Here is a 22,250-nt window from a genome sequence, read left to right as displayed (position 1 = left end):
GTCTGGGGTTGCTCTTTGGATTGTGTTCTGACTAACTCAAACAGTTTTTTTGGACGGTTTTTAGCTTGGGCGAGTTGGAGGCTGAAGAAGTTTCTTTTTGAGCGCTTTATTTTCCTGAAGTAGGCGTTTCTCTGTATCTTTAGACATTTTAGGTGCACTGCAGAAGGGGCTGATCTCCAGGTGCGCTCTGCCATTCGCATGGCTCGTCTATCCTCATTGAGGCTACCGTCATACCATGGGTTGGAAGTCTTCTTGGACGAGACTCTTTTCAGTTGCATGGGCGCCGCCTCATTGATTATTGTGGACATAGTATTGAGATAGTAGTCAGTCAGAAGTTGAACGTCTGATACGCCGGGAGGGGGAAGTAGGCGATTGCAGCTGTTAGGCGGTAGGGAGTTTGGATTGAGTTTCTTCAAGTCTCTTTTCCACACTTTGTGCTTAGGGGGTTGAACTGAGTTAAGTCTGATTTTTTCCTTGATGAGGAAGGAGACAATGTAGTGATCTGACCAGTCACAAGGTTGGATTGATTCCAGTTGAATAGCGCCCTCTTTGGAGATGATAAGGTCAAGGGTTGAACCTCTCTTATGGGTCGGGTTATTGCATATTTGGTTGAGATCAAGTGCGTTGAGAAAGCTTTTGAGGCTGTTTACCACTGCGTCACTGCTGTCATTCCAGTGGAGATTGTAGTCGCTAAGGAAAATTTGGGTGTGCTGCCGTCCTGAGTTGGCTGATATTGTATCCATGAGTTGTTGGACGAAGGACAGATTGTCCCCAGGTGGGTGGTATATAATGTGGAGTGGACATACCGGTTTGCTTTCGCTGATGATATCGAGGCAAAGGTATTCACAGGAAGTAAGAGAGGGGACGGCCACTTTGGAGACTGAGAGGTTGCTTCTGTAGATGCAGGCAATTCCACCGCCTGTCTTTATGGCCCTGTCAAGTCTAATGATACAGTAGTTGGGCGGGACTAGGATATCCAGTATAGGTGTGGAGGAATCAGACAGCCACGTTTCAGTCAGAATGGCTAGGTCCAGTTCCCGGGACGTGATGAGGTCGGCGACCTCCGTGGAATGTCTTAGGGCCGATCTGCAGTTGAGAAGTATGCATTTAAGGCTAGGGGTGCATAGGGTGGAGGACGATTCCGTAATGAGGGGTACATTAGTGAGGTTGTTGGGGACAGCGCCTCTGTTGTTATCCTTTTGTTGCCTAAGGGGGTTGGATATAATCGTTGGGATGGACATGTTGTTGGTAGCTAGTGGCTTTTGGGGAGCCGGGTCGTAAGAGTGGAGAAGGGTGTGTACGTCATGGTCAGAGATCGGGTTGGAGGTGCGTCTGGGGCGATTGGTGGTATTGCAAGAGGGGGTAGAAGTCCAATGTGGGGGGAGATGTGTGTTAAGGCGAGTAGGGGGAGAGGAGGAAGTGTTGTTAGGAGGAGAAGGGGGAGTACTGCGCTTGGTAGTGACGAGATTGCAATTGTTACTGCGATTGTTGGTATTGCGAGGGGGGATAGAGGTCCAGTGTGTGGAGTGTTGTGTGGTAGGGCGGGTAGGAGGTGAGGGGGAAGTGGTGGTGTTAGGTGTGGTAGGGGTGTTGATGTGGGGGTGTCTGGGGTGTGTGAAGAGCAACTCTTTAATGGAGTGTACTTCTTCTTTCAATTGGAGGAGGGTAGACATAATAGTGTCCAAGGTGATGATGGGTGCGTTGACCGGGGGCAGTCCGGGTGGAGAGTCGGGACTGATGAGGGTGTTGGGGGCGTTGGGGGCGTTAGCGCGAGGGTAGGTGTTGGGAAGCGCATCCGTGCTAGTGGGGGAGCGGAAAAAGGGGGTGATGTGAAGGCTGGCTGTTGTGGGGGAGGATGTGGGGTATTGAGGAGTGAGCGAGGGGGGTGGGAGGTTGATGGAGGGATTTATTCAGCTAAAATCCGAAAAATCTGTTTGTCCTGATGGTGAAGTGTCACCGAAACGCTGCATCGTCAGTTTTCTTTGAAATATTTAAAAAATTGGTTCGTGAACTTTAAATGTTTTTTTAATTTGTCCTTTGAATATGTATAGTGAAGAGTTACGGCTCAGAGATAATACGCATGTATTAATGTAATTTATGTCTCTATGAGATTGTCAAATGTTTTGTGAAAACACATCACGAAGATTTAAAAAAAGATTTTTTTTATAAAAAAATTGTTTACAATAACATTACATAGTTGGATATACTTTTTTTAAAAAAACATTGTAGTTTTGTTTAAAATTGCGCAGAAACCATAAGTGTGGATAATCTGTCTCCTATTTTAAAGGAGATATTCTGTATTTAATATTTCAATGCTGTTCGGATGATCGCATACAATGGTACATTTAACACATGATCTGCCCAGATTTCAGTAGTCTAGAACGAGTAGATTTTTCTTATAATGTAGAAAAGGGAATTTGTTTTTTTGTTGATAATGAGTTAGCTGCCACAACTGGTCACCTCACTACATGGAGCTAAAAGGAACAAATTAATTTCAAAACCACGGTGCACCCTGGAAAAATAGATATTTTATAAAATTCCACATCCCTGCACGTGGACACCAATTTCTGATATCTAGCGGGCTTTCAACCCCATGGGCAGAAGGATAGGATAAGAATCCTCCAATTTTTCCTCTAAGGGGTCAGAGATGTCTGGTGCCCAGAGGTGAGTGCTGCAGTCGGTGTCAGAATAAGCAACTGTCACACGCCATTCTATTTCTCACATTTTTTCCCCCGATTGTCTGGTGGCTTTCCAACCTTCCTTTTCTGCTCCCAGGATGGGCAGATTGGTGTGCTGAGTCAGCGGTTTACCACCTAGAAGTGGAAAAAGCCCACCAAGAAAAAAGTCAGTAAAGGAATATTGTGGAGCGCTGGTCGAGCTTGGTAAAGGGTTCCACCAATGTGCACCAAACAGCTTTTATGGTCCCAGGAGGTGGCATAAAGGGGTGTTTACCTCATCTCCGCCAGCTCGCATGTCAAAACTACACCCAAAGAAATCCCAATTTACTCTAAATTGTAGCTTCAGCACTTAAGGGGTTAGAAAAACATGAGTTGGGGGAACACAAATATGACGACAAAGCTATTGTGCACGCTCTGGTGCTGTGGGGGTGAAATTGCCAGGAACTGGGATTTTAGTACAAGTATGGCGAAAGGATATGATGCAAGAGAACAATGTATCACCCAAGAAGAGTGACTATGTAGTTAACAAACGGGTAGCACCCACTAATTAAAGCCATAATCATGGACCACTTAATCAAATATTTAATAAAAACAAACATAACAAGTCCACTGGTACAAGGAGGGAAATAACAGTAGTGAAAATGAATTACTGCATTCCCAGGTTATAACATTGGAGGAAGGCAGAACAATTACTTCTAACCTTAAAGAGAAGTTGAGTACCCCTTCAGTTGCCACTCATGGTATTAGGTTATTAATAAACAGCTCTCAAGCATAAACTGTTTGAAAAAATACTATATCACAGAATGGTTGCTATAACGGATGGCAACCAGGCAGATTCAGTGAACAGCAAGAATATCTTAAAGGTCAGAATGAATCTCCAGAGTTTAAAAAATATGTGAATTCATACCCTAAGACAAACGATGCGAGACAACATGATGCATTTGGTCTAACAGATATACTAATAAACTCACATTCGCAAAAAAAAAAAGAAAGCTAACATACGTGGCAAAGGAAAGTATAGAAGTTGGACTTACTTGAAAATATGACTGCAGTTATAAAGAAAACAAACCAAGTGGATATACTACAGGTAGAACATTAAACACATACCACTGTGAAAAATTGTCATCTGCTCAATTCTACAACTGAATTTTAATGTTAACCCATCTATTGAGTGGGGTGGGATCATTCTGTGAAGTTCTATTATATCTCAATACTGAGCAGCATCGCAACCCATTGAAAACTAAGGGGCTTTGGTTTATGCTGTTTTTTTATATTGGCCCTTACACTCCATGAATATCAAATGTGCACTGTTGTCTCTTATTTCTGTAATGGACTCAGCGGACGGTCCATCTCTCATCCAACAACCAGTTGGATGGCAGCCTGACATGACTGGGAGTGCTGAAGCACGTACAAATCTTTTCCCTCTTGTTAGTAAAAAACTACTAACTGCAGGGATGGCCACCTGAAGGGGAGAACAGCAAGAGTAGTGGAGTTAGAGATAATTTGGTCAAAAAAGGAGATGAAGTACCTTACTAAAGTTACAAAGAGAAAACTAAGAAGAAAAAAAGGAAAACCATTAAGAGTTATGGCTGAAAAGAATGGCACGATAGCTAAATTTTAAATGATAGGGAATTCACACCCTCTTTAGTCATAGTTCATCATATTTTTCCACACCATTCGTTCAACGATGCATGCTCACAGGTTCGTGGTGCCTTACCCAGGTGGCACATGGATACTACATCACAATATTTTGGGGCGACGCTCCTCCCCAGAACCAATGGCACAGCGTAATGCTGCTTGCGCAATTTTTTGTAAAAGTACTCAAATGTATTCAAAGTTCTCTTCATTTTCATTCTATTTTTTCACTTTAATCCCTCTTTTTGTTCCACACGTAGGGTAACATGCCAATTTTCAAGGGTTTATCATGTTCGAGATTGTCCATCCGGACCTTTTTACAAGAACACGCACAAATGCAGCAATTCATCCAACAGTATTTTATTAAACCCAATGCATTTCGGGCATTTCAAGCCCTTCGTCAGGGGTCACTACCTGCACGCAATAACATTTCCTTCCTCCTCACATCCTTTCGGCGTCTGTGTACATTTTCTTGTAAAAAGGTGCGGATGGACAATCTCGAACATGAGAAACCCTTGAAAATTGGCATGTTACCCTACGTGAGCAAAAAAAAAAACAAAGGAGGAATTCAAGTGAAAAAAATAGGATGAAAATCATGAGAACTTTGAATACATTTGAGTACTTTTAGAAAAAATTGTGCAAGCAGCATTACGCTGTGCTATTGGATTTGGGGCAGAGCTTCGTCCCAAAATATTGTGATGAGATAGCTAAACACATGCGCTCGGATAAGGTTGTGGAATAAGAAGAATCTTAACTGTCCGATGGATAGATCAACATGAGACAAATATATGAGAAATGTTATAACATAAAAGGTAAAAGGTGGCAAAAGTGTAAAAGAAGGGTATCTACAAGACTTACGTCACGTTATGATCCAGAGGTCCAAACAGCCCGAGATGATAGGACAGGACAGCGGATAGTACAAGACTTTCAAATAAGGATTTGAGGGCACTGCATTTCAAATTCAATCCATATGCTTTATATAATGATTGTGCCAACACGTATTTCACAACTGGATTGCTTCCTCAGGGCCTCGTGAGTTCTCTAGACATTTTCTAAAAACATTTGTAAAAAACACACAAAAAACATAACGTGAGTATTTGACTACAGTAACAATATGCTTACAAATACAGGTATGCTTGCATGTTGTCTTTTTACATCAATCCTGTAAATCTGCTGAAATAAATGGAATATTAATCCCATTGTTGGCTCATTTAGTCAATATTCATGATCCTGCTGACAATGCTTTAACGAGTAAGTTGGACAGCAGAGATATTAATCACTGGTGCTTGGAATGAGGATCGCATCAATTGTTTGCATCTATATTAATAGCATAATAAGTCATAATAGTGAAAATACATTCGTACAATCATCTTATCGTAGATATTCAACAAAGGTGTTAACGGAATCTAAATAATAATGGTACGTAGCTCATAAGCACCCCCCCCCCCACCGCAATCTTAAAATTGTAGCTTGTGACGTTAAATACATTGCACATTTCTTACAAAGCTTATGTTTGCTTTGATTTTAAAGTCTTGTACAATATGGGTTCACTTGGACTAGAGCTACGGTTCCCTCATTAGCAGCTATTTAAGTATTTAGAACATAGCTGTCATTGCATTACCGTGTTTGTGCCGAGTTATCTAGTCCCTATAAGTTGCACTGCTCGCCTTAACTATCCTTTGTATCAGTATCATTGTGATAGTCCATACTGTTCGATAAAATGACATGCAACCATTCACTTATTAGTTCCATTATTCAGTAGGTTATTGGTCTGATTTAACCGATTCGATTCAAAAACTTTATTCGATTCAAAAAAGAATCATAAAAGTAAAACATTTTACAAAACATGATTTGAGAGATATTGTTAAAAGGAAAGACAAACTTAAGCTTAACATTGAACTGGTAAAAGGACATTAATTAATATATTCTTTCGAACAATACATATTAATACATAAATTGTTCACACTAAAATGTCAATCAGGGATAACAAGAGAAAAAGGTCACAATACAGCATTCTACATGAACAAAAAGCAAGGACCAAGATTCTTAAGGCCAAATTAACCGTACCGTTTTCTGATCAGAAGAGACACTCGTATGAAGTTTAACATTGCACAACATACTCCAGAGGATGACAAAGATAACAGATAGTCATAGCCTTCATTGTAGTTACACGGTTGTTTCCCCTTCAAAATAGGCTTAATAAACCTAATTCTTGGGTCCTTGTATAAGGGGCAAAAAAGAACAACATGCATGGTACTTTGATTAATTTTGTTATTACATGGACAAGGGAGCAGCCTCTCACACCAACCCCCTTGTTTGGGAAACGCAAAAAGAAAATGCAGGATATTTAGCCTGAACCTTGTCAGATAGAATCGCCATTGTACATGGGTTGTAAAGGTTTGATAGAATTGATGCTGTAAATTAACCATAGGGCCAGGTGGCCTGGCTAAGGGATGCACATGTGAGGATTTCCAATAGCTTGATTTAATAACGGTTTTAATGTCTCCATGTATATTTTCAGGGTTATCAAAGATGTCGCCCAGACCTATTTTATGGAGCATTTGGTTAACATATGATAACCAGGGAATCTGTTTCCCATTTTCCAGTTTTAGACAGTCCTGGAGAATGTCTCTAGAGAGCTGAAGATCCTCAGTTAACCATATTTTGCCCCATAATAGTAAGGGTGAAAGACGAATGGTATCACTTACATAGCTCAGACCTATTTCATCATGAGCGAATTTGTTTGATGAACCTGATGGAATTGCCAATACACGCTTTATAAATGTATTCTCCATGACTTGAATCGTGGCAGGGCTTTCAATCCCCCAAACCCCCGCCCCATAGGTAGCCACTGACAAACATTTTGATTTATACAGGGTTTTTAAATGTATAATAGGTTTTTGACCTAGTTTGCCACAGAAGCGAAACAGACCTTCTATAGAGCGGCTGGCGCTCTGAACTCGAATCTTCATTAACGGAGCCCAACTCAATTTATTATTAAAGAGGTTTCCCAGATAGTTAAAATTTTCAACCTTTTCAATGGTAAAGTTATTTACCACAAACTTTCTGGTTTTAGTCCCCTTTGGGCCACAGACCATAGCAAAGGATTTAGTGAGATTTACCTTTAGGTCTAGGTCCAACATGAAGGTGTTAAAAGCATCAAGACAGATCTGCATGCTATTTGCTGTGAGTGTCATAAGTACCGTATCGTCGGCATACGAAAGCATTGGTATGCTCCTGCCGTTAACCTTTGGGAAGTCATAACAATGGTCCAACAGATACTTTTCCAGACCATTTGTGTACACAAGGAACAAACAAGCATTTGCAATGCAATAGGTCTCGCATTATTTAAGTTTGAGCTATTATTATTGTAAATGGCAATGTTTTTTGCTTTATGCTATAGTTTTCTTATGTACATAAAAAGCTACATATAAAGTATTTGTTGTTAAAATTATTTATGCAGTATTTAAATTTGTTTGCATAAAAGAATTTTTTTTGCAGTAGTTACATTTTGTTTTTATAAAAAGGACATATAAAATATGTTGCATATTGACATATAATGATGCAGCCCACCTATAACTTATGCAGCAGCAAAATGGCGTCTTCTGCATGATTATAGCCCCTCCCCTCCACATAATTCATCACTTGCCAAATAATGTATCACTTGCCACATAATTCATCGCTTGCCACATAATTTATCACTTGCCACATAATTCATGACACATAATTTATCACTTGCCACATAATGTATCACTTGCCACATAATTCATCGCTTGCCACATAATGTATCACTGCCACATAATTCATCGCTTGCCACATAATGTATCACTTGCCACATAATTCATCGCTTGCCACATAATGTATCACTGCCACATAATTCATCGCTTGCCACATAATGTATCACTTGCCACATAATTCATCGCTTGCCACATAATGTATCACTTGCCACATAATTCATCGCTTGCCACATAATGTATCACTTGCCACATAATTCATCGCTTGCCACATAATGTATCACTTGCCACATAATTCATGACACATAATTTATCACTTGCCACATAATTTATCACTAGCAAAATAATTTATCACTTGCCACATAATGTATCACTTGCCACATAATTCATCGCTTGCCACATAATTTATCACTGCAGGCACAGCCGCACAGTGCTAACACGGGACTTTAAATTGCCAAAACTAAGTCCGCGTTTGTGTGCACTGCATGCAGCAGCAGCCTGCAGTTACCGCAGCTAGTGATTAGTGAAGCAGGTCACACTGTCACAGAGGCTGCCGCATAGCTGCCAAGGTTTCAGAGTGCTGTGTGTGACATTTTCATAATTTCAGTGTAATTATGAGTGCCATTTGAAAGACTTTGAGTGACACTTTCTTGCGAGCCAAATCAAGCAATGAAGATAAGATAAAACATATAAATATCAGAAAGTACACCCGTCTGAGCAACGAGAAACTTTAATACCTTAACTGCTGCAAAGTACCAGAAATGGAACGGCACTAACATAGTGCCCTTATAATCTGAAGTGGCATTTGAGCTCCATTGCACTGACTGGTGATTGCTTGCCTATGATGCAATTTAGAGGAAGACTGCAAACAGCAGAAAACCGTCATGTAGAGATGGCAGGTAATGGAACATTCACCAAAAACTGATGGCTACAAAATCTGTCTTACCTCTCAGCACCCCCCAGTCCCGCCCCTCCTCATTCAGAGGTTGGGTACCGTACATCGGTGTGTTCGATCATGATTGTGAATTGTGGAGTAGCTCCATCGTCACTGAAGCCTAGCAGGAGTGGTGTGGGGCATCAGCTGCTAGCCTGCTACAATTTGGTATGGCATTACGTAAGAAGGCAAAACAAATCTGTTGTTTTTTTCTGCATACACGATGCAGAACATGGTGGTGCTGGTCATGGAAAAATGATCAGTGGCTGCTGACTTTGGCACTGGGAGCCAGGTTCCAAACTCGACTAACCGGCCCAAAATATTGTGATTCTGGGAAAATAATTTAATTTCCACGTGCCAAACAGCTAATGAACTTGACCTTGTAATGAAACTGTGGCGCTAGAATAACCCTTCAATTATACCATCGGGTCACCTTCGCGCCATATAAAAAACACTGCAAAAGAAAGCACGCCCTGGGACTAACTTTCCAGTATGTGTGGAACCCTGGCTGAATAGTGGACTGAATAAGGCCCTGCCCTGCCTGAAACCTCCTTCGCACTATTTGTCTCGTGAAAAACCCGGGTGGCACAGAACGTTGGGGAACACTGAAAAATGTAAATTAAGTACTCACGTAGTTTGAGAGGTGAAGTAAAACTGCACGCAGCTTCAGGGTCAGCGATACCAGGTCCTCGACGCTCCAGTAGCTTGTCTGAATGAGGGCGTATTTAGTTTATAATTTTGAAATAGTAAGGGCGGCTGCAATAATTCGGCGGGGAGTAAATTAACAACTGAGCAACAGGCAAGGCGATAGCCCGGGTCAGTGCGAGGTGCCTGCAGCAGTATTGTGAACGGCGCCATGATTCAATTTGCGGCGCCACCAGCAAAACGGCCAGCAGTGAGGGGCGGCACCTTCCTCAAACTCCGCGCTCCAGCAGCAGGATGTGCTGCAAAGTGCAAGCACAACCTGACTGGGCCCGGCATTCTAGTCTTTGGTTCATGACGTCAGGCGTCAGAGCCGTGCCGCGGGTGAATGTTCCCGTAGCCCGGCTCGAACAGGAAGCCAGGCAACCTGTGTTGGGACGGGGGCGGGGCCGCAAAAAGACAGGAAGCAGACGGGAGCCTACCCCGCGCTCCTGTGCCCGTCAGCCGGAAGATTGCCGGAAGATTTGCCTCGTGGAGAGCCCCGCCTGCTACTAGGATGACCCGCTGCCTGCCGAAGGAGAGAGGGAAGGAGAGAGGGACACACTAAAAGAACTCGGTGAGTGGGGTGTGAGGGGGGGAGGGGACATGTGCGCGCGCGCGCGTGTGTGTCTGTCTGTGTGCCTGTGTGTGCGTGTGTGCCTGCGCGTGTGTCTGTGTGTGTGTATGTATGCATGCATGCATGCATGCGTGCGTGTGTAAAAAAATCCGATGACTGGTGGGGGGGAGTTGCAAAGTGAAAGTAAGCAGCGCGTGTGTATGTGCGCATGCGTGAGTGCTGTGTATGCGTGTGCCTGTGATGTGCGCATGCGTGAATGTTGGTGCGCGTGCAAGCAGCTGAATCCAGCCGGGGAGAAGCGCGTGACAGTTTTTTGTCCCTCATTCCCCCGTGTCAGCTCGCTATAGTCTCCGACCCTGGACTGACGCATCCTTCGGATGCTATTCCAGGGCGAGACCTAAAAAGGGGCTAATATGCATCCTTGTCATACACCCTCAGTTGAGAGAATAGATTTAGTTTTTCCCCCCCCTGGCCCAAACCTTATGGCTACAGTTGTTGATTCATGCAGTCTGCGAAGCAAAGTGACCAAGGGTTCCTCAAAGCCCATGTCCCCCATCATTTGCCAGAGCTTGCTCCGACACACAGTGTTGAATGCACTCGAGAGGTCCATGAAGGCAAGGTGGATGGAGGAATTCCTTGCCTTCGTGTACTTTCCTATGATTAAAGCCAAGTTCAGGCATTGTTCGACCGTCCCTTTACCTTTTCTAAAACCGTATTGGGAGTTCACAATAAGGCCAACCGAGTCTGCCCATGTTTCCAATCTGGCTAAAATAACCCTGCCCAATAGTTTACAAGATGCATCAATTAGTGAAATTGGTTGATAGCATCGGGGGTCAGATCTATCGCCCTTCTTAAAAATCGGCACCACCACTGCCTCCTTCCAAGATGCGGGAATGCGGCCAATAACAACTGCCCTAAACACGTTTAACAGTAAAGGGGCCCAAACCTTGACATTATGCCTGAAGAAATCCAGGGGTACGGAGTCAGGACCGGGGGCTTTTAGTAATATGCCTTTCCTCAAGGCATCCTCCACCTCTTGTAAGGTAAACGAGGAGCACAGGGACAACGATGTTTGTAAGTCCGCCAGCTCCCTGGCGTCTTCTGACGGTTCCTGGATTTGGATTCCGTTGGGATTAAAAATGTTCCCAAAATGAGATTCCCACGTTTCACCTGTAATCTGCATTAAGATGTTATCCTTGCCTGTACTTGAAAAAAGGGGACGGTTAATAACTTCCCAGAAAAGCCTGGTATCTTTTAATTCCGAGGCCTTTTCTAGATCCTCCCAGGCTAGGTTTTTTAAATCCTGCTTCCTTGTTCTAATGGCCTCTTTGTAGGCCAATCTGGACGTTCTAACCAGCTCTTTATCCCTTGGCTTTTGATTTAATGCTTTTTTCAGGGATCTATGTGATGCAGAGCACACTGAATCAAACCATCTGGGGCCCATCGGTTTGTTTTTCCCAATTGGTTTTTTGAGACGCTCAGCTACATACCCACAAAGATTCAAAGTTCCCTATGACCTTTTCAGGGTTGGCTGTAGGTGAAAGACATGCCTCATATTCTGCTGTATGTCCATTTAGGATCTCCGCCTCAAGACCAGGAGCATCTATTTTACCCCATTTGAGAGTAATGCCTTGATTCCTGTTATACTTTATAGATTGCTCCGAGACAGGATGTTTGGGTTTAACAGGACAAAGCAGGGATAACATTAGGGGGTTATGATCGCTAGCAGCATTTGCAATTACCTCCAACTTATCAACATAATGGAAGTACCCACTAGACACAATTACAAAATCAATAAAACTAATTTTGCCTCTACTTCCCTGAAAGGTTGGTATTGGGGCCGAATTTGGACCAACCCAGGGCTCCACTATACATAAATCATTTAGGATAATAATATTATTTAAGGCATCCCCCTGGGGTGTGTGTTTAAAGTGTATTAGAGGATGATCATATGTATCTTTCAAGCCACATACATTTGAGTCCCTATGGCTGCACAATGAGCAATTGAAATCTCCCACCCAGATGATAAAAAGTAGGGGTTGTTCATTTCGCGCCCTGGCTATAGCCTCCTCCAGTTTCGATATTACAGTTGTCTCATTATCATAAAAGATATTGTAATACCAGTTAATCAATAACAGTGGTTCAGGAAACAAGTTGTCCAACATTAGCAATTGAAACCATGGAGTGTCCGCTAACTTAGATATTACAGGTTTACATAATTTTAGTGATATTGCTGTCATTATTCCACCTTTTGCCCTACCTGCTTGTGAGGGCACCGCTAGGACATTAAATGATTGGAAACCATCAACATTCTGAGGAGTTCGGCTCCATGTCTCCTGAAGACACAGAATGTCACAATCTCCCACATAGTCTAAACCAGGCCTCATCCTCCAATCTAGTAGCAAGCCCAGCGATATTCCATGAAATTAGACACAACCTTGATTCACATTGCTTGTCTCTAACTATTTCTGGTGTTACTGCCAAGTCTTGCCTTAGGGTAATTAAATTTGTTTCACTTTCTTTGATACAGCCAACCTCTAGTTCTTGAATGTTAGTAATAGAGACCTCACATACGGAAACATCCTCCATCAAGTTATCGTTACAACTTTCCCCCTTCTCCCACTGACTAGGCTCTCCCAACAGCAAAACATTGCCAGAAAGGTTTTGTAATGGTCAGTCCAACTCCTCCATACCCACAAGTGGATCAAAACGATTTCTTAGGGGGATGTGGCTTGGCAACCACCCTAAATAGTCATCTCCCTGAGATCTTGGTCTTGGGTCATTATACAATGGTTGCAGAAAGTTATTATTGTTACATGTTTGTTTGCTGGTAAAGCCATCACCCTGGTGCCATGTTCCCCAGTTGTTTTGAATCGGCCATACGGCCATATTTCTCCGAGTCCACCCAGGGTAAGTATCGCTGTAAAAGCTCTGGCCGGTGTTCTTGTGGTACAAAGTCGGAGGAACAAAGTTCAGGTTTGGATAAAAATACTCCAAACCTAAACATTGAATATCTCCAGCTCTAGCAAACCTTGGTTTACTACAGATCATATCTTTTACCCAAGTGTCCCTGAAATTAATCAGGATACAGTCTCCCTCTAAATCCTTCTCACTTGGGCCCACCCAGGGGACTCTGCGCACACTAAGTATATTTGTTTTAGAATCAGGAGGAAGTGGCCTATTTTTATTGAGCCAAAATGTTACTTTAATTTTTAGCTCCTGATTTGATTCCATTTTATTAGGCAAAACTGGGGGGACTCCTGTAAGGATTACCATAAAAGGGACGGAGTCAGGGGGCAAATTTACAGATGGTAGTTTCTTTTTATGTATTCTGTCACTATCGGCTACAGTTCCCTGTGATTATGTTAGTTTTGGTTTAAGGCCAGAGGTAGCTCCCTGCTTGGATCTAGTTGCTTCAGATGTTAACGCTATGCCGGCCACGTTTTGACTTTTGGACCCCACGGTGACCACTGCTGCGGGTTTAGTACGTGGTAATGGTATAGGTTTAGACCGTGCTAAAGGGACGGGTGCTACCTTAGGGTCAAAGGTTGCGGGTGTAGGGGGTGCTTTGCTTATATTTGTCTTCTCTCCCCCCTTATTTGAGGTACTGTTGGTGGTGTTATTTTTATTTTTGTTGTTGTTGTTGGTGCCACCCGTCTCAAGTGAATTACTCTTATTTACCAGTGATTCAAGAGAGTGAGTATTGAGTGAGATAAGGTGTTCTAATTGATCTAACTTTGAGTTGACAATTTGGGTTCTCTGTAGGAGGGGCAACAAAAGATTCAGCACCACTTTCTCAATTTTCCCCAATAGATCGTCATTATTATTGGTGTTAAAGGAGAAGGATGCAGCCTTGGATCTGCTGACCTCCTTCCTTATTGGGAGAGAACAAAGAGTCAAGCTGGGAGAGTTTCTATCTCCATCCCGACCAGTGCTAGGTGGGGTTCCTCAAGGGTCGGCGCTTAGTCCGACCCTTTTCAACATCTATGTAACCCCACTGGCCAGGCTAATAAGATCATTCGGGATGGAGGTAGTCTCTTATGCAGACGACACCCAAATACTCGTCTCTCTCCCCCATTCGGATGTGATCACCGCCTCCAAGTTTAGATCTTGTATGGAGGCGGTTGGTCACTGGATGATTCAGAACTCTCTCAAATTGAATGGGGAGAAGACTGAGGTGTTGGTGTTTGGGGGGAAAGAAAACATCTGGTCAGCCAACTGGTGGCCTGACTCATTGGGAATATGTCCCGCCCCCACAATATCTGCTAAGAATCTCGGGGTGCTGTTAGATCCAGCCCTTGATCTGGGTGGTCAGGTGAACAGAACTGTGTCCACTTGCTGGGGTTTGATCCATACCCTGCGAAGGATCAGGAAATATCTTTCCTTGCAGGCTAGAAAACAAATAGCTGTTGCACTAATTGGCTCTCGTTTGGACTACTGTAATGCGCTGTATGCTGGGCTAAACAGGAGTCACCTACAGCGCTTACAGGTGGTCCAAAACGCTATAGCCAGATTTGTTTTGGATATCCCCAAACGCTCCTCAGCCACTGCAGCTAGGAAACTACTGCACTGGCTACCGGTAGAATCCCGAATCCGGTTTAAGGTCCTTTGTATGACCTATAGAGCCATTACTAAAAACAGCGACACTGGTATTGGGTCTATCATCTCCCACTATGCCCCCGGTAGGAGTTTGCGTTCCTCTGGGAAACTGCTTCTCAAAACCCCTCGTGTACGAAGAGCCAAATGGGGTGGCAGGGCTTTCTCCACTCTGGCCCCCAAATGGTGGAACGATCTCCCTTTTGACCTGCGTTCTCTTCCATCCTTACAGAAATTCCGCATGGCCCTAAAAACTCGCCTCTTTCAACAAGCCTATATGTAAGGACGTTGGTTTTAAATTTTGATTGTATTATTAGGCGCCTTGATACCTGCGGGTTATTGTTTTTTGCGCATTATAAATTCCTTTTCATTCATTCATTCATTCAAGATTTTCTGACCCGCCTCAGCTACATGAGTTCCCTTTTGCTTAAACACAGTTACCGAGAATCTAGGTGCAACTGTTTTAGCTAACTTGGCTCTACTTCCCTTTCCGTGATTCCCTCCTCTTTTCCGTTTGTTAAATTGCTTAGGTTCATGCTCACGGTCTAAGGCTCGAGCTTGTGTAGGGATAGAGCCATTATTGCTCGGAATACAGTCTTGGGTACTATCCCCCGTGATACCTGATGATATAGGTATAGGAGTGAGTATAGGTGTTTGATGTTGGGAGCCCCCTAAGTCTTCAGCCATAGTTGGCTGGGAGTCCGAAATTACGACAAGATTTGGGCTAGCTTCCAGATTAATATCTGGGCTCTTGTCAGGGGTGAGTATTGTCTTATTGGGGGTCATTATTGAACCGATACGTCCCAGAGAGGAACGTTTCCCTGTTATCAAGTCTAAAGACAAACGTTTTTCCGTGAAGGCAATTTCTTTTTCTAAAATCCCCGTTGCCCGGGTTATGAAATCGTCTAAAGTTCCAGTGGATTTTCCATTGTTTGTCTTTACAGTTACCTGCCTGCCCTTCCCTGAACGCAAGGACATCATGTGAATTTAATATATCTAAAACAGACAAGAGTTAAAAGTTAAACAAACAAAGTCTTAATACCAGTCAATGAAAGAAGGTCCTTAAATCACCAATGAAAGAGAGTGGGCCCGACCCGTCCTTGATCGTCCTTGGACGGCCTTAGACGATCCCGCCCTTGTCCAGGGCTTCTCCCGGCGCGCTCCCGCGCTGCGGTACTAAGGCAAAGTAATGAGGGAGAGGTGGGACGGGGGGGCGGGGCAGGCAGGGAGAGCGACCCAGGTGTTGTGGGTTGACCTCACGCAGGGACTCCTGGAAGTTTGAGTCCCTGCGGGTCCGCTCGCAGCCCTGTGCTTCCCTCAAGCAATCGCCCAGCAGCGCCCAGCAGCGCAGCCCCACCAGACTCAAAGCGCCTCTCCCGCCTCACGAAGCGGGACCCGCGAAGCGGGTCCGGCGAGGAGCTGACAGGTGGGAGAGGTGAAATCCGGCGTGTTAAGATGCAGCCCACGGCAAGAGTCAATCAGGCAAAAGGTTAACCAATTCTAACCTGGTCCCATTGTTGGCCCTTTAATAGCATGGCTACGTTAATCTACACCAAATGAACAGCCTTTTCTAGATCATACCTCTATGGTTAACTCATCTTGGTTTTGGACTTCTACCTATCTTTAACAGGGCCTAGTTCTGAATATTATCAATTTGTGGTGTTACACAATTTTGAATGAAAATAAGGCAGAATCTTAACTTCCAAATACCATTTAGTAAGAATTATTCAATAATGCTTATAGTATAGTCCTGCTTTTTAAAACGGAAATCATTTAATTTCAAGTATATATCTATAACACTTTTAAAACATGCAATTATGTGTGCCTTATCATTCAAACCCGGATTAGTGCAATCAAAATGGTATCATGGTTTCTGCTGTTACTCTATCCACTTCTTCATCCTGTTCTCAACCACCATTTGTATTGTATGCTTTCCTACAAAATGGTTTGCATTTTGTAAATGAACACTACCCAGATTTAGTGGTAGTCTATTCCAAAATCTATTGCTTAATAAATCATACTAGTGGGAGAAAAGTTCAGCTTTAAATCGGTATTATAGGAAGTTAATTTTTCTTAAAGTGAGTAATAACGCTAGGTCTACGTTAGAAATACCTAACTCAAAGTGAATAGAACCTCTGTAAGAAACACAAGTACATGTAGGTTAGAAATACTGCATGGGTTGAATTTGCAATTCAATGCCCTCAAATACGTATTCAAAAGTCTTGTAAGACATTATACCCAGCAGGGCAAGCTGGTATAAACTGAGAACAGAAAGCACTAGTCTAATAAAGCGATTGTCCAATAGAAGGAAGCAGCTCATATAGTACTGTCCTAAATGCATGTCCCAGATGACTAGCGTCAGTAATGGATCCAACATTAATTGCAATCACCAATCTTTGCAGAGATCCAGAAGCCTATAAAGGTAGCCATTTTAATTCCTGTGCTTAAAAGCAGCATTAAATAAATAACTACTGGAAATGCTTACATGCTCAACAAATATGTTTATGAAGATGCTATTGGGACAAGAGGTATGACAAGGATTATTCCTCACATTCAGATGAAAAGGGCTACCTGGGATGCACACCACAGGGACAACAATGACCAAAGATGGGCACTCAAGTTAGGGTGGTGGAGCTGTGTGTCAATGGGCATCCAAATCGTTCAATACTTCTGCCACGCATTGTAGTGGAAGAACACACTAACAGTAGCTCCAAAACATTGTGCAAAACACAAGTGGGTAATCGAGGATCATAAATGGACAAGTGATATGGACTATTATAAAATAGATAAACAGCGGAGTTAAGAAGGAGTGAGAATTAGCACCACTGTGTAACCAGATTCTATGTCAGGACCAGAGATAAGGATCAGGCTTCAGCTTTCTTCACTTTATTACATCCAGAAGCCATTAGAACAGGGGTCTCCAACCTTTTCTGTAATGAGAGCTACTTCTGTTCAATGAAATGCATTGAGAACAACTAATATTATTAGTGTTGCTTATAGGTGAGCTACTCAGAGGTAGCTGGAGAGCTGCAGGAGCTTAAAAGCTACTGGTTGTAGACCCCTGCATTAGAAGCTTGTCAACAGAACCAAACTACATTTCCCACGAGTCCTAGGGAAACTGAAAAATCAACATATCCACCAATCACGCTAAGTCCTTCCTTTCAACTTCCCCAGAGGACTCTCTAGCTTCCTCTTTGTTCGTTGGTCCAGAAGCTTGAGATAAGGGTTTTTTTCCTTGTGTGTTGATATGGTTGCTAGACTATAATTACGGCTATACAAGTTACTTGTGTGCTTTTATTCATGTGCAGCAGACTTGAGCAACTGTCGTGTGCTTAATTTGCAGCTTTTTCCTTACAGCGACGCCGCTGGAGCGCTCCCGCTCCTTCGCAGCAGCTTGTGTAATAGACAGCCTCTTGGCATAGTCTTCCAACTGCCAGGGAAACTGCGCTTCTGAAATTACACAATCAGCATGTCTCTACCCCACCCCCTGTGCCCTGCCGATGAGTCATTCAGACAGTTCTGAGGGTTGGTGAAGCGTGTCCGGCCATGAGCACCATCACGAGTAGTATTATTGTGCGTTTGACCCCAAAATGTATTGAGAGCCACTGTCTGGAGCCGGCCACCCATTTTCACGGGTAAGACTCAGCACAATTTAAACAAGCATTAGAAATGCAATCGGGCTCGGATTTATTTGAGTTTGAGCTAATGGCATTGTAAATGCCAATGAATTGTTGCTATGTGTTATGGAGTGTGTTCATGTGGTGTGTACTGCCAGTGATCTCCTTGTGAGTGTGAGAATATTGCACCGTTACTGCCTGTGGTCTCCTTGTGAGTGTAAGGGAAGCTTGCACCACTGCTGCTTGGGATGTCGTTTTTGCGAGTGTGAGAAGCTTGCACCTCTGCTGCCTGTCGTCTCCTTGTGAGTGTAAGAAGCTTGCTCTGCTGCTGCCTGTGATGTCCTTCTTGTGAGTGTAAGAAGATTGCACAGGTGCTGCCTGTGATGTCCTTCTTGGGAGTGTGAGAAGCTTGCACCGCTGCTGCCTGTGAGTATGAGAAGATTGCATTGTGCATCTCTGTGCTGTGCCTGTTCTTTGTAAGGGACTCTTGCTCTGTTGCTGCCGCTGCCTTGGCACAGTACCTGCTGTGAGTGTGTGAGGGAAGATTGCACCACTGCTGCTTGTGATGTCATTCTTGTCAGTGTGAGAAGCTTGCACCTTTGCTGCCTGTGCTCTCCTTGTGAGTGTAAGAAGCTTGCACAGTTGCTGCCTGTGATGTCCTACTCACTTTCTGCACTCTGCACTCACTACTCTGCACTCAGCACTCTGCACTCCCCATGCACTCTGCACTCCCCATGCACTCTGCACTCCCCATGCACTCTGCACTCCCCATGCACTCTGCACTCCCCATGCACTATTTCTGTGTGTGGGGGTGAGTCGGTGAGTCTGTGGGGGTGAGTCTGTGGGGGTGAGTCTGTGGGGGTGAGTCTGTGGGGGTGAGTGTGTTGTCGTGACTGGTGATGAGAGTGTGGTGGTGAGAGAGTGTGGTGGTGAGAGAGTGGGGTGTGTGTGTGTGGTGTGTGTGTGTGTGTGGTATTTGTGTGTGGTGTATGTGTGTGGTGTATGCATGTGTATGGTGTGACAGGGTGCAGTTTTTTTGCATATAGCCATGTCTGACACTATGTACTTATACTGATTCTTCACTGAAGCTCAAACTGTAGTTACTTTTACCATATAATCACTTAGTCTGCATTTACTATGACTTTATATTAACTCATATTTACCATTAATTTTGCAGCTATACTACATTCACTGTTAATATGCCCTATGATTAACATCTACATTCCTTTTAGGGCCGACATGTATTGTAATTGCATTTATCTAGAGCTTACTACCCCTGACAATGCGACAAAAACTTTTTTGGCAATGAACGAATAGTTTTCTTACCTGTCGGTGTAGTTTTGCAGCTTGAAGATCTTTCTGGATTCACTATGCTGTGCATTATTCCCGGTCTTGTGGTTGGGTCCGGATTCGTAGTCTTTTCTTTGTTTTTTTTTTTTTTTTTCTCTTTGCCCAGGTGGGCGTCGGCGTCACACCCCCTTTGGGTGTATTTCCGGTGACGTCGGCATGCTTCCTGCGGAAGCTCCCACTCTTGGGCGCCATCTTCGGGTTCTTTTTTTCCGTGTTTCTTTCGTTTCCGAAGTAATGGCAATGTTCTTCTTAGTTTGTATTTACCGCTTTGTATTTTCAAAGTCTATTCTTTAGTTAACCACCTCTTCTCTCTCCAGCCTCATCTTTCTGGCGGAGGCGGGTGGGTTCGCTAGTGAATCCAGAAAGATCTTCAAGCTGCAAAACTACACCGACAGGTAAGAAAACTATTCGTTTTGCAGCGTGAATCTTTCTGGATTCACTATGCTGTGCATAGATTTTGTAGCGGTTTCTCATCTCTGTGGCGGCTGGGTGGAAGATGAGCGTTGGGTGTTGAATATGTGCTGTAGCACCTTCTGTCCCACTTGAGCTTCCTTGTTCATTTGTATGTCCACACAGTAGTGCTTCGTGAACGTGTGCACCGAAGCCCATGTTGCCGCCAGGCATATGTCCTCTATGGGTGTGTTAGCCAGGAAGGCTATTGTAGCGCCCTTCTTCCTGGTGGAGTGGGCACGTGTCCCCTCAGCCAGTTCCTGTCCTGCCCGTTTGTGGCAGAGTTGGATTGTTTGTGCGATCCATCGTGCAATGGTCCTTTTGGTTACTGCTTTGCCCATGAAGCTGTTTGCGAAGGACACAAAAAACTGTTTCGTTTTCCTGTGCCCCTTTGTCCTTTCAATGTAGTGCATGACTGCCCTTCTGGCGTCCAGGGTGTGCAGAGCTCTCTCTGCGCTGGTTGTGGGTTTTTGGAAAAAACTCGGTATCTGTATAGACTGGTTCATGTGAAAATTGGATACCACCTTCGGCATGAAGTGTGGGTCAGTCCTCATCACAACTCTATCGTTGTGTATTTGTATGTATGGTTCTTGTAGCGTCAGCGCTTGAAGCTCGCTTACTCTGCGTAAGGACGTTATCGCAACCAGGAAGGCTGTTTTCATAGTTAGCATCTTTAGGGAGGCCTTGTGAAGTGGTTCAAAGGGCTCTTTCATGAGTTCCGTTAGGACTGTGTTCAAGTTCCATGCAGGTGGCGGCACCCGCTTGGGTGGTGCGATCCTTTTCGCTCCTTCTAGGAATCTCTTCACCACCTGTGATGTGAAGAAGCTCCTGCACGTTTCTCCCCTTGTGTAGGCTACTATCGCTGCCAAGTGAACTCTTAACGAGGATGAGCTAAGGTTCTTCTCCAGTAAGTGCGTCAGGTACCTTAGCACTGTGGAGTCCCTCTTCATCTTATTGTGGAGTCTTTCCTGTCTGCACCATATTGTGAATCTTTTCCATTTCGCAACGTAGCACTTTCGAGTGCTGGGCCTTCGTGCCTCCCGAAGTACCCTCAGGGTGCTTTCTGGTAGTCTCAAATGTGCGAACTCTATGTCCTCAGGAGCCACGCTACTAGGCTCATGCTCTCTGGCTCTGGATGCAGTACCTCTCCGTTCTGCATGGACAGTAGATCTTTCCTCCTGCTGAATCTGTGGGGTGCACACTGTGTCATCTCCATGATCTGCGAGTACCAGGTCTGCCTCGCCCACTGCGGTGCGACCAGTATCAGTGTCATGTTGCTCGCTCTGCACTTGCTCAGTACTCTGTGCATCAGTGGTATCGGGGGAAAGGCGTAGGCAAATGTCCTTGACCAATCTATCCATAGGGCATTCCCCAGTGTCCCCTCCTCGGGCTGCCTGGATGCGAAGTTTTGGCATTTTGCATTCTGGCGTGTGGCAAACAGGTCCACCGATGGTGTCCCCCACCTGTCGAACAGGTATCTTGTCTCCTGAGCATTGAGCTCCCACTCGTGGGATGCCGATGTCTGCCTGCTGAGCCAATCGGCTTGTATGTTGTCCTTCCCTGGTAGGTGTATGGCTAGCAGGTCTATCTTGAGAGGGATGGCCCATCTCCATATCTCCTGCGCCAGCGTTGAAAGCGGTGCGGACTGTGTGCCCCCCTGCTTGTTGATGTAGAACATCGCAGTGGTGTTGTCTGTTTGTATCAATACCTTGTGCTTGTACAGTCTTGTTTGAAAGGCCTTCAGTGCAAGGAAGATTGTCTTCAATTCTAAGTAATTGATGTGCTTTGTGGCATCCGTCGGTGTCCACAGTCCCCTCACCTTGAGCTCCTCCATGTGAGCGCCCCATCCCTTCAGGGATGCGTCTGTGGTGATGGTCACTGTTGGCGTTGGGGGCGTTAGAGGCTTTCCCCTTGCTATGTTCTCCATGGTCCACCATGTCATCTCCTTCTGCACTGCGTGCGTTACAACCACTAGATCCTCCCAACTGCCTGTAGCTT

At 44.3% G+C, this 22,250-nt stretch overlaps 1 protein-coding gene across 1 annotated transcript in view; it reads right to left on the bottom strand.

Annotated features, from left to right (window-relative positions):
- Positions 1-22,250, bottom strand: part of AP1G1 (adaptor related protein complex 1 subunit gamma 1) — an 803,442-nt gene that overhangs the window by 704,619 nt on the left and 76,573 nt on the right. The window contains exon 2 of the mRNA XM_078671300.1: positions 5,172-5,365. The gene's annotated coding sequence lies outside the window, so the exon portion shown is untranslated. The remainder of the gene's footprint in view (positions 1-5,171; positions 5,366-22,250) is intronic.

The sequence above is a fragment of the Lissotriton helveticus genome, chromosome 12 (genome assembly GCF_964261635.1).
Source record: "Lissotriton helveticus chromosome 12, aLisHel1.1, whole genome shotgun sequence".
Classification (NCBI taxonomy): Eukaryota; Metazoa; Chordata; class Amphibia; order Caudata; family Salamandridae; genus Lissotriton; species Lissotriton helveticus.
Note: the sequence above shows the minus strand (reverse complement) of the source record. Positions and strands in the feature narration are given on the sequence as shown.